Raw genomic sequence first — 11834 nt, 5'->3', positions numbered from 1 at the left:
GATTCCCTGAAGCACAGTAGTGAAGTCTCTTCCACATTTCCCGAGGTATGTCCTGTCCTGTTGGGGGACCACTAGAACTACACATGCAGATTTGGGGCCCCACCTTCAACACAATGCACAGGAATTTCTAGGTGGGGTCCAGTAATCTGCAAAACTGAAAAACATTCTCAATGAGTCATTTGTTCCCTGGTGTTTGGGGATCGCAACCCCAGGTAAGTATTATTTGTACTAGATTTTCTAGGAGGCTGTGTCTGCCTCCAATGGTTGCCCAGATCCGGTCCACATGCGGTGAGGATGCAAACTGTGCTGGGGACATGCTGCAATTTTAAGGTTGTATGTAAGGAATTTTCAGACTTGAGCTGACAGAATTCACTCATAATGAGGAGTCTCTTCTCCTTACCCACCCTCCTGTCCTTCTGTGAAGCACCCTTTGCTTCTGCCCTTCTGATGATCACCTCACCCTGGAAGAAGCAAGGTCTTTTCTGGTTTGGCTCCTGGCTTATCTGAAATCCCAAACATTCCCAAATCTGGAACCCGATCCTGGAAGGGATGCCACAAGTGAAAAATTCCACACCTGACCTCCTATGACAGGTTGCATCAAAACAGAAATACACTGAAAATATTGGATACTATTACCTTAAGCTATGTGTGTAAGTTACATGGGAGATAAAAGTGAATTTTGGATTTAGACTTGGGTCCCTTCCCCAAGAGATATCATTATGTATATGCAAATATTCCAAAATTTTGAAAAAGTCCCTGAGAATCCAGGTTACTTCTGGTCCCAAGTATTTTGGATAGGGGATACTTTCTCAAAGACACTCTCCCTGAAGACCTATATGATGCTCTGTCCCCACCAGTTACTCTCTAGTACATTGCCCTGGTCTGTAATTATCACAGAGTTTATCATTCCCTGAAATTATTCTATGTATTCATTTGCTTCCTTTTCTATTTCTGTCTCCCCTCCCTTCCGATGCAATTCCAGAGTCTTCTGCCTTGCCCACCATTGTTTCCCCCCATGATAGGAGCTCAGTAAATATTGTTGACTTGTCGAGTGAATAATACAAGGGAATCAGTGTGTTGTTAAACCTCCTCTTAACCAGGCAGATGGCTCATTCCCTCCACCCTCAATTCTGTCGCGCCTCTCGGTGAGCTCAGAATCTCATTACAAAGTCCTCGTAACTGCTCACACTGTTGCTTCCAGGCCTTGCCACTGCCAGGCTATTTGTTTTAACTCGAATTCTTAATCACTGTGTACCTCAGTTACTATCATTCATTTATACACCATTGAATTCTGATTAGTTTTATATTTCCTAAGTGCTGGGAATAGAGCAATAAGCAAAACGAAACAAGACAAAACAAAAATCTCTGACTTTAAGGAATGTCTACTTGTTATCTTTTGAATCTGGAATATTCCCCAAGAGCTCATGTATTGAAGGTTGGTCCCCAATGCAGCAATGTCCAGAGGTGGGACTTTGGGAAAGTGACTGGATTGTGAGGGCTCTAATTTAATCAGTAGATTAATTCACTTGATGGATTAATAATTTGAATTGACTACAGGGAGGAGGAGAAAAGGTAGGCAAGGGGGTCATGGTTGGAGGAAGTAGTTCACTGGGGGAGCTCTTGGGACGATATCTTGTCCCTGGTCCCTTCCCCTACTCCTCTGTTTCTCTTCACTTCCATCCTTTCTCTCAAGCAAGGGGTCTCTGCTCCATTTATGATAACTTTTATTTACTTTCCTGAAATTCCACCCCTCCAGTACATGTTAGATCCCTTTGTTGTCTTTCATGACAAAATTTTAAATACTAGAGTTCCTATGGTTATAGGATTATAGCACAACTCACTCCTCTTGTTTCTCTCTGCTTCTCACCATGAGGAGAGATGCTTTTTTCCACCACGCCCTTCCGCCATAACGTTTCTGCCTTGGACTCAGCTGACCAAGTACCTAAATCCATGAAACTGTGAACCAAAATAAGTCTTTCTTCTTTCAAGTTGTTTTTCTCAGGTAAAGTAACACAAGAGGATCAACTCACCATTCTATTGAAAGGAGCTCTCTCTTTAAAATAATCATAAGTCAATAAAATACAGAGTGTCTTAGATGGTGATAAATGCAGAATAGGTGGAAGACGGTGGAGACCTTACTGAGGGAAACCCTCTGAGACACAATAATAATAGAATCTACCTCCCAGAGTTGTGATATGCAGAAGTGAGTCAACGTGTGTAAACTTGAAGCATGTCATTAGCAATCACTCAACAAATGTTACTTACTCTTTCCACCCACATTTTTTTCTCAGGCAAGATGTCTCGGCTTCATTTATGATGCATTTTATTTACTTTTCTGGGATTCCATCACTCCAGTGCATGTGGGATCACTTTATTATCTTTCTTGACAATTTTTAAATACTAAAGTTCCTACCATTATAGAAAAACTCACTTGTATTTCTCTCAACCCCCATGGAATCACCCTCTATCCATGGCTACTTTTGGAAGGAGCAGTTTTATTACTCTTCAATAGGACTGCTGGCCCCTGAGCACTGGGCATGAGTTCTTAACCCCATGTTTAAGTATCCAGTCCCACTAGGAGGAAGACCCTGTGTCTCATGCCTTGTTCTCTAGCTGAGCTCAGTATTTCTTTCAGACGCCTTCTGTCACATCCCTGCCCCTGGCCACTCATGACTTCACTTTGTGCTTCACATTCCACACTCATATGGCAACACCCATTAGACCATGATGTAGGAGTATATATTCTCAGCCTCCCCAGCTGCTCTGAGGTATCAGGGAGCAGGGACCTTTTATTTTCTTCTTTGTGGACCCAACAGTTAGCATAGTGTGAGGTATATAGCTGGCTGTTAATAAAAGTTGCCAAATGTTCAAATGAATAGGGAAGGTCAAGTAGGTTCACTTCTAAGACTATGTGCTTTTGCAAAATTAAAACAATTTATGAAAAGTTAGGCAAAATTGACATTTATTGTATTTAAATTTGGAAATTTTAGTTTTATTCATAATTCACATAAGCAGCTGGTATAGGCTTTGTGTGTCTGTGGGTCTGCGCGTGTGGTGCTGGGGATAGAAACTAGGGTCTCATGAATACTAGGCAAAGTGCTCCACTACTGGGCTACATGTCCAGCCCTTTAAAAATTTTATTTTGAGTCAAAGAATTGCTGAATTGCCCAGGCTGGCCTGGAACTTGATCCTTCTGCCTCAGTCTTCTGAGTGGCGGGGATTACAGGTGTAATCTGGATTTCCTGCAGAGTTGGTTTCCCCTTGGCCCTGAGTCCCATCACCCCTCCTGCCTTCTCATCTTTGGGCTTCATAGTGAAGGCCCTTTTGGTTTAGTTTGCTGAACTGGCTTCTGCTACTTGCAATCAAAAAGCTCTAATAAGCATGGTCTTTACCTATGAATCATAACATCTGTCATATAAATGAGCAAAAAATTTAAATAAGAGACAGGAAATCTGGGTTCAGATCTTTTTCTTAGTATCTCACAATCACATAGAATCATAGAGCATTGTTGTTAAATCTTAAAGGTAATCTGATTCCACTACCAACAAGCTAGATGACTTTAGGAAGGGTTTTTAACTCTGTGGGCTTAATTATGAGATAGTCATAGTGATCCATGAAGGGGTGAGAGTTGAACAATGTTTGTGCCCCATGGAGGCTTCCTTCAACATAAAAACCACGCCCAGATGGTCCATACTCCTTATGGTTATCTCTGTTGTTCATTTGATGTACAGAATATGGCTTCAAGAATAATTCCAGGGGAAACTCCCTTTGATAGTATCAAGCATAAAAACACAGGTTCTTATGAACATCGTTCATAAGAACATCTTATGAACATCGTTCAGCTCTCACCCCTTCATGGATCACTATGGCCATCTTATAGTTAAGCCCATTAAAAGCCCTTCCTAAAGTCATCTCGCTTGTTGGTAGTGGAATCAGATTACCTTTAAGATCTAACACCAATACTCTATGATTCTGTGTGTTTGTGAGATACTAAGAGAAAGATCTGAACCCAGATTTCCTGTCTCTTAAGTTTCTTGCTCATTTATATGACAGATGTTATGATTCACAGGTAAAAACCATGCTTATTAGAGCTTTTTGATTGCAAGTAACAGAAGCCAGCTCAGCTACCTAAACCAAAAGGGCCTTCACTATGAAGCCCAAAGATGAGAAGGCAGGTGGGGTGATGGGACTCAGGGCCAAGGCGAACCCAACTCTGCAGGAAACCCAGAATGCCCCACTCATCCTCCCTCTTGCATCTTTGACTCTTTCTATCCGTATACTTTATTCTTTGTACTGCAGACTCTGCTTCTCAGTTCACACAAAAGAATATGACTGCTCATTTCATTTCAAGAGACTCAATCCAAGCCCAGATTCTGATGGAGGCAAGACTGGGATGGGCCCACCAGTGGGTAACAATGGGTCCTGGAACCATCTCTGCAGCCAGTTTCTGAGTAGTTGTTCTCAGGAACAGGTGAGTATAAGTCCAGGCAGTGAAGCCAGTTACTGTTCTTTATTTGAAACTAATCAGGGCATTCAGAGGAAAGACAGACTCTGAAGCCATCTCTCAGCCTCCTGGCTTTTCCCTGGCTTATAGGCCACAGTTCAGTATATTCACATCAAAATAAACTTCTTGGCCCAACTAAAACCAGAGTTAATCTTAACCCTCATCCCCTCACTCCTGGATTGGCTCATTCCCCTCTGGTAGTTTTAGTTGTAGGTCTTGCAGCCGCCATCTTGGTTGATGGATCAAGCCAGAGAATCCCTCAGGGCTCACTTGCTATTTTCACCTCCTGTGGTGCCTGCTGAAGATGTGGGTCTGGTGCTCTCTTCCTGGGTCTCACTGCTCCAAAGGACTGACTTACTTACTCCTGTGAGATGGCAGAGATGAGGGCATTCAGAGTGAACCTGAGACAACCAATGCATAAATTCTTTGAGAGAGAAGGCTCTTGTTTCTGAGTTGAGTACCATTTCCTTGGGTTTTATAATAGCTAGAGACTGACATGTGAGATGTAGGCACCTTCAAAGACCACCTCTGTGGCTTTCTAAAACTAATCTACCTTTTAAGCATCCCTATCCTCAGTCACCAACTGATTCTGATGAACTGATGTAGGCTGTCCAACTTTCTAGTTTTATAAACGAGGCTACGAGGTCCAGAGAGGTTCATTTCAGTTAAGAAGAAAAGCCAAAGGTAAAAATAAACAAAAATAAATCTGAAAACATTAAAACTGATGAATTAATTTGTTTGTATGTTTTGAGCTTGGTTGATCAGGTAGCTTTCTTTGTGAGGCCCAAGAAGCTGCAGATTCCCAAACTCCCTCCTTCACATGGGAAATCAGGTCCTCCTTTAGAAAAGTGGGAAGCCTTCCTCCTGCTGGCTTACCTCCCCAGGTCCCAGCTTCCTGCAGGGAGGGTGGCAACTGCTCAGGGTTCCTGGGTAACACTTAACTGCTTCCTGTGCATTCAGGGGCAGGAGGTGGGAATAGGAGGAGGACAATTGAATGGTGCATTTCACACACATGTTCCAGTCACTCCCTGGTTGTAGTTGGACTTGATAGTTCCCTTGTATGAAGGGTGCTGTTCACAGGTGAGGAATCCAAGGCTAATGGGGATTAAGTGTGCAGGCCAAGGTCACAGGCCTAGCAAGTGCATGATCTGGATTCCTCTTACACAGGTCTTCCTGACTGAGACATCCACACTCTTTTCTGCACACCTTTGGCTCATCTTCACAACTTCTGTTAGGTAGCAGCTAACAGTGAGCAATGAGATGCATGGTGAGGTCACAGGTTTTCTTGAAGTTACTATTAAAGTTTTCTTTAAGTTACTGCCAAGGCAGATGAGTCAATCATTCATAGCAGACAACCTCTAGGGAAATATCAGTACAGAAACCTTGAGGATAAACAAACGTAAAAGAGACAATGAGGGGGAGTATCTCAAGAAAGAAGGATTTATGGGACTAAGTCTTAACAGGACCCGTAAAAGTCAAGATGAGGTGCCAACTGTCTCCTACCAGCTCAGAAGAGGATATTCTTTAGTGGTGCAGGTGCACTAAGGTAACCTCCAACTGGCCACTGACCCCAGTGCCCACATTAACAGGGATTGACTTGAAGATGAAGCCCCCATAAATAACATGACCACCATGACAGTTCTGGAGAGGACCAACTAGGGTCGAAAACTCCATAGCTCGATGTGATATGAAGGAGGAGTTGAATATCTGACTGGCAAAGAGTGCAGAAGGTGTTCCCCAGTTCTCAGGGTAAACATGAAGCAGTGATGAATTTGGAGCACTCTCAAGACAGACAGTGGGCCGTCTCCACGAGTGCTCTCTGCTTGAACCTCACTTTGGTTTAACTTCCTTCTCACCTCACTTCCACTCCACTGCCACTTTTAATAAAGTTCTCTTGCACGACTTTTGGTGTCTGACTTTATGTTTCCTTTCATGGGAACACAAGAACTGAGGTTTGGAATTTCAGCTCCCTGCTCTCCTGTGACACTTTAGGGTACCTGCTTCTGATGAAAAACATTGGCCAGAATTAGGAGGCTCTTATCTGCCACTTCTGAATGAGTTGATTTTGAGATTCATCATTTGGGTTCTACTTTCACAGGATAAATCATTTTAGGTTAATCTGGCATCGTTCAAATAAGATGCTCCACCCTTGTGGTGAGACTCTGGTGAATGGGTCAGAGCTGAAGCATGGCTCATGGTCAGTAAGCTTGGTTGTACTGTAATAAAATGGAAGAGACAAGAGATGTGCACAATTAAAAAAATTTTTAAATGAATTTTCTGCAATAGAGGAGAGAATTATTAAAGCCTATTTTCATTTCCTTCCCGGGTCTAACTAGTGAAGGCTCCCCCCCACCACCCCTGTCCTCCTGCCCTGGGACCAGAACACTCCCTCTCCTGCTTTCATGCCATTGACAGCTCAGCCCTGCAGAGCTTTGTCAGCAGGGAGTGAACAGTGCCACAGACCAAGAAGTGACTGTGCTTGGTTCACAGCTGCTCTTTAGACACCACTTTCCCAGGATCCCTGGTGACAGTGGAGCTTTTTAATGTGGTCAAGTTCTGAATATAAAAGTGTACATTTGCTCCGCCGTCTCTGTGACTCCTGCTCTCCTGCAGAGTCAGGATGAAGCGTAAGTAACAGGTAATGTGGTCATTCTCCAAGTGTCATTCCACGGTGGTGAGCTCAGGCTCTGCTCAGACCTCGAGACCCTGCCGCTCTCAGTCAAACTGGGTTTTGTGGCTGTCAAACTCCAACATGGCAAACTTCCCACTGATACTGAATGAGCAGAAAACTCAGATTACTGCTGATTTTGCCAGAGGGAATTTTATCAAGAACAGTCTTATAGTGGTGGGGAGTTGAGACTCAGGGTGTGTGTGTGTGTGTGTGTGTGTGTGTGTATGCGCGCATGCGTGTGTGTGCCTGCCTGTCTTGGAAACAGACACCAAGGAAGCATGACAGATTGTGATGGGCTGTGATTTCGCTGCTGGCCAAGGTGGGCAGCTGACCCTCCACCCCCTTCCTGTTCTCAGTCTCTGCCTGGCATGGATGCCGGAGGGCTGAGTTTGGAATAAGCATTACCCTGGCGTCTAACATAAACACCATGCCTCATATTTCTTCCCAAGAAAGGGAGTGCAGATTCTAAGTAGCTGAATCATCTGGGGACAACTCCCTTCATTGTGTAGGTTACAAAAACATAGTTGCTTACTATGGGAACCCAGATGGGAAATCCATTCCACATTCAGGTTAGACCGTTAGCCTGGCCGGTTTTAAATGACTAAAAGATTCTACAGGCCGTGATTTTTTTTTTAAAGAATGCCTTCACAGTGATTTGGAATTCCTTTTTGAAGAGCTGAGAAAAAATTGAGCAAGAGTTTTGAAGGGACTGAGGGAAGGACCGATTTGCAACATAAAAATTACCTGGGGTACTTAGAACATGTTTATTTCTTGCTCCCAAAGCAATCAAATAAGCTGATGTGTTGAGACCTTTCAGGGTGACTGTCCCTGAGAGTTTTAAGTCAGGAATTTGGGGTGACTGGTGAGAAGGGTTATTAAAAACAAGCTCGGGTGGAGTCTCCGTGGTACTTTGGCAGGAGCAGATCTGTGGTCCTCAGTGCCCTTCATAGGTGCTCCAGGGGACAAGGGTGACTACAGGACCCCCTGCTTTCTGACCTCCTCCTCTCATGCCCTGTCTTCTCAGTGGCTCTGGTGTCATCAGTGATGACTTGATGATTTTAGGAGTCAAAGCGCCAAAGAGTCCCAACATCTAAGTTTGGCACCAGGCTTAGGGAGCTTCATTCTGGCTTCTTTTTTTTTTCTTTAATGAAGAAAGAAGAACATAAACAAGTGAAAAACCTTCTATCCCCTTCTAGAATCACATACAGATAGTTGGCAGGGATTTATTTCTTCAAGCTTTTCACAGAACAGAAAAAGACACTCAAAAAATTATTGTGGGGGGGATTCTTAAGGGGAAATAAATATTACCATAAGAGAATGAAGATCTCTGACAAATTCACTTTTTATTTTATTTTTTTTAAGGGAATGTGGGGCAGGATTCCCCCTCCCCACAATTTTCATTCTTCAGCCTGAGGCTCTGATCCACCTGAGGTTCATTCAGTCGACAATATTTCCTGAGCAGCCTCTGTGTGGCTGGCCTGAGTGTCTCCCTAACTCTCCCAGCAGCTCTGAGGTGGTCACTATTTAACTACCACCCATAGGCCACAAAACTACACTAGCTCAAGTGACTTTTCCACAACTTGGCCTCACAACTTGTCCATGAGGGCAGCCTTCACTGGGCACCAGGCCAGGGATAATTGCTCCTACGTGAAGAACAGTAGGAATTAGTCACGAAGCACAAGTTTTGACTTCAAATTCCTGACAGCGCTACAAACCCAAATAATGTGATAAAAGATTACATGTCATTTGCATTCTTTGAACCAATGTGACACTGGTGGTACCTTAAGTGTCAGTGGTCCCCAGTCTCTGGAGTTTCCAAAGTGGCAAAGGGAATTTTTAAATTATTTCCAGGTGTTAAAGGTGAAGTCTAACAAGAATTGTTTTCCTTTGAAATAATTTCGAGTTTACTGAAAAATTGCAGGAATAGTACCAAAATCTCCCATATATCCTTTCCCCATATCTATAGGCTGTGGTGAGGCTGTCTCTCATTCCTGTCCCTCTGTCTCCTGCCCTCCCATGCTTTGCCACAGACCCTGCATGTCAAGCTACCTCTTGTCTCTAGGACCTGTGAGGGTATGAGATTGTCTTCCTGAGCCTCTGCATTTTGCCATATTTATTTTGTCATTTGCTATATAACCAATATGATGATCAACATCAGGAAAATCAACAAAATAGTCTTAACCACAGTTCATACTTGAATTTCACTAATTGTCCCAGAGATTTTTTTTCCCCCTCTGATCCAGCATCCACTCCAAGGTCACATCTTGTGTTTAGTTGTTAAGTGTCCTCAGTCTTCTTCCCTGTTGCACATTTTCTCAGTCTTTCCCTACAGCCATCACCTCAATATGTCTGAAACTTGCAGGCAGCTTTGGAAAGAGTATTACAGAAGAGCCTGTTTTCCTTCTCCACATGGCACAGTCACTGACCACAAATAAGCCAGCAGTTTGAAATAGCTGACACTTATCACATCGCAGTTCAGTGCGTCAGGATGCAGGATTCTGGAATATTTTGTGCAAAAGTTGTGTGTTCTTTTATGAGATGAACAGTATGGGTACTCTACACTGTGATTGAGGTACAAACGAGAGCCAAGTCCTCCTGTTGAGGTCCTGTTGGGAAAGGGAAACCCGCTGAGGTATTGACAGAGTTTATCTCCTTGGGTTCCTATGGCTCACTCTTCTTCAGGGTCAGCAGGAGATCAAGATTCCTGAGCAGGTCCTAGCAGGACGAGTCCAGTATGATATTAGATAATCACTGGAGTGACAACCCGCTACCTTAGCCATCTGCTATTAATTAGAAGCCAGTCACTCAGAGAAGGGGGTTTGTGAACTTCAGGAGGCAGCTGTTGTGGGGGATACATGAAAGTCTGATGGCATCCTGTTGACAGCTGTGCTCATCTCTTACTGCTGGTGATGTTGTCATGAATCCCTTGACTAAGGTGGCATCCACCATCCTCCTCCAGGGTGAAGTCACTCTCTTTTCATAAGTAGTATTTATAGGGAGATACTTTGGGACACTGTCAACATTGCATTTTCATCAAATTTTAAATTAATTAATTAATATGTATGATCTCATCCATCCCTGGTTTATCCAATGAGTTATAGCTCATGACTAATACCCAAATTGTCCCAGACTTGGCCTGTGAAACCCTTTAAAGCCTGCTCCTATGTCCTTTGAGCAGGGATCCACCATCCTCAGAACACTTTCTTATTTTCTGGCTGTATTTTTTATATATTTTTTTTATTTTCTGCATATTATGCATAGTGTTTGGACATCTGAAAAACCTTTTTGGTTGGGAGAGATTGTCCATTTCCACGTTCAACTGTTCTTCAGAGAAGGCAGAAGGATCAGCCAGGTGCATGGCTTCATTATGCAACCTAACCAAGCCAGACCTTGTCCCCTCTATTTGGCCTGCACCCCAGGAGGCAACGTGTCCCTGCTATAATCACTCCAAGGCCAGGCACCAGGCAATTAGGACTGCCTCTACAATTTAGAACCTGCCAAAATTATTCAGCTACCAACCCTAAACTTTACCCTGCCCTAAACTTTAACCAATGAAGGCTGCGGTGAGGCTGTCCCTCACTCCTGTCCCTCTATCTCCTGAACACCCATGCTTTGCCACAGGCCCTGCATGTCATGCTTCCTCCTGTTTCTAGGACCTGCCAGGGTATAAAATTGTCCTCCTTTGCTTTTCTTTTGTCTTCTTTTAAGGCATCCCCTAACTGATCGTCTCATAAAATAACACACAACTTTGGCACAAAGTATTCCAGAATCATATTTTCTTTGCTTCAGCCCTGAAACCAACCATTGCTCCAGAGACCCTCCATTTCTCTTATTGGAGGATGGTATTTAGAAACCAATATCTGGATGCCAGGTCAATTTGACTTCCACCTGTGGTATTGACACCTGTGGTCCAGCTGGCTCCCATCAGACCCAGCCCAAGACTGGAGGCAAAACGGTGTGAACTAAAATCCTGGCCACTGTGGACAAGTTGTGAGGCCCTGGGAAAGTCACTTGAGCTCTTGTAGTTTTGTCCTGTGGGTGGTAGTTAAAATCGTGACCACCTCAGAGCTGCTGTGGGGGTTAGAGAGGCTGCTCAGTAAATGTCTGCTGACTCAATGAGGCTCATGTTGATCAGAGCCTCTGGCTGAAGAATGGACATGGCTGGGGGTGGGGGTGGGGGGTCCTGCTCTGCATCCCTTTAAAAAAAAAAGTGAATTTGTCAGAGATCGTCATTGTCATGTGGAAATATTTCCCTTTGAGAATTCCTCCCAATAACTTTTTTTAATATTTATTTTTTAGTTGTAAATGGACACAATATTTTATTTATTTATTTATTTTTATGTGGTGCTGAGGTGTTAGAGTCTGTAAACAAGTCAGGATGGCGCCTAGCAAATTTTTAGAGTCTGTAAACAAGTCTGGATGGCGCCTGGCATTTTGCCAGAGGGAGTGGTTTATGAAGTAACTCCAGCAAGCCATTAAGTGTGGAGATTCCTTATTGGTTGACTGCTGTATCTAGTTTATGTTAATTAGATAAGCTGTGTGGAATATATATACCCCTCGGGTCCTACAATAAATGGCTTCCACTCCTGCTGTATCAATCTACACAAGTTGCTTGTGTCCCCCCCCCCCCCTCCTCATCTGCTGCGCCGGCTGCAGCCA

The sequence above is a fragment of the Marmota marmota genome, unplaced genomic scaffold, assembly GCF_001458135.2.
Source record: "Marmota marmota marmota unplaced genomic scaffold, marMar, whole genome shotgun sequence".
Classification (NCBI taxonomy): Eukaryota; Metazoa; Chordata; class Mammalia; order Rodentia; family Sciuridae; genus Marmota; species Marmota marmota.
This window is presented reverse-complemented; position numbering follows the sequence as displayed.